This window comes from Lactuca virosa, chromosome 5, assembly GCF_052849685.1.
Source record: "Lactuca virosa cultivar CGN04683 chromosome 5, Lactuca_virosa_CGN04683_v6, whole genome shotgun sequence".
Taxonomy (NCBI): Eukaryota; Viridiplantae; Streptophyta; class Magnoliopsida; order Asterales; family Asteraceae; genus Lactuca; species Lactuca virosa.
Genome location: NC_136430.1, coordinates 303,074,099 through 303,075,954, shown reverse-complemented (window position 1 = coordinate 303,075,954; position 1,856 = coordinate 303,074,099).

The following is a 1,856-nucleotide window of genomic DNA, read 5'->3' as shown; positions in this document are numbered from 1 at the left end:
ACTCACTTAGCTTTGGGCTTATAGTTTTGGATTATGTTTCAGGTACCTCAGAGGATCGCGGGAAGGCGAAGGCGTGATCGTACACCTCCTTGAGTTTTGTTTTTATGATTTTGGGAATACTCTGATATTGAACCTGTTTTGAAAACTATTTCTAGACAATGATGATTCATGGGTTGTTTTAAAAGTTTAATTTTTTCATGAACTTTATTGATGTTACAAGTTGGTATCAGAGCCTTGGTTTGAGTGAATTGGAGGAACACTCGTGTGAATCCAATCTCAAACTAAGGAAAAGATTTTAAAAATGATTTTCAAATGGTTTTCAAAATAATCAAGGAGGATGCGATGTGTACGAACATCATGCTAGTGATAGGCTAAGGATCTTCAGCATTTTGCATGATAGAATTGCCTGAGTATATGATGTCTAATAGCCTAGGGTTCTTCTCTAATGGAATTGACATCATTATTGTAGTTGCTTAGTATATGCATCATGGTCATGCATAACTAAGATTCTATAGCCTGGGAATGTTTGGTTTGGCCTTACTTCCTATTCTTGTTTGATGAAGGGCTTCGGGTAGGATCATACATTCGACTGTCTATATGGTCCAGTGTTATGTATGACTAACATACACGAGTGCTGCAGGGTTGGTGGAAGTTTCATGGATGAGTTGTGTGGGGTCAGTCGGTCAGTTTCGAGATGTTTAACCTTTCCTCTAGGGGTGATGGTTAAGTGTATGATTATGCTAGTGTGTATTGTTAGGGTTGTTGTGATGATCCTCTAAGACAAATACAGGTAGGTGTGGAAGGTAGTATGGGCCCGTACTACTGAAAGCACATGACCCATACGCGTAACAGGGAAGTCAGAACCCCTAGCGCTTTGTTGGGAGTTGGTTCCCCTGATATGATATGTGTGTTATCTGATATCCTCTTGGTTTATTTTCAGTATGGTGACTACGTTTCGATTTGATGTTGGGTCCGGTTCAGGATCAGGAGCTGGCAGTCAGGGTGGGTGGGTCAACTGCGTTGGATGACAGGATCAGGGAGATCCTGCAGGAGGAGGTTGTTGCTCGTTTCCGAGCTCAATTGCTAGAGATGTTTGAGTCTATTAAGACCGTCATGATTAAGTACTTCGATGAGCGCTATGATGATTTGTCTGAGGCTGCTGTTGATGTAGCCACTGCAGCCATTGTGGCTGCAGGGGTTGGATCGGGTCGGGCTTTTCAATATCGGGACTTCGACAATACGAAGCCCCCGAATTTCGATGGGGTGCAGGACCCGATCATTACTATGAGATGGTTATCTGATGTGGAGGGGTGTTTCTTCACTTGCTCTTGTCTAGCTGACCAGAAGGTGCGCACCTGACCTTCTGAGGACCGGAGCGAAGGATTGGTGGTGGCTTGCTACTAGTTTATTTTCCGCTGAGTAGAGGGATGTTGTGTCCTGTGAGCAGTTCTCAGAGATGTTCCGCTCCAAATATGTGCCGCTGGTGGAGCATGAGAGGTTGGCTCAGGAGTATCTAGATTTGAGGCAGGGTTCTGAGACGGTGACGGAGATCACCAAGATGTTCACAGAGAGGGCTATTTTTGTCCTGGGTTTGCTGCATCTGAGCAAGCTCAAATGACTTGTTACTTGAGCATGCTCAAGACGGAGATCCGACAGTTTGTTTCTACCCAACATTATGGTTCTTTATTGGAGATGCAAGAGGCCGCCAAACGGCGTGAGATTGAGATTGACTTGCAGACGAGGGAGCAGAGGCCGGACCCGGCGCAGCCGCAGCCTGTGCCAAAGCGGTTTAAGACCGCTGATGTCAGATCTGATTATAAGAAATGTAGAGGAAGATTAGCCTCGTTATCAGACGA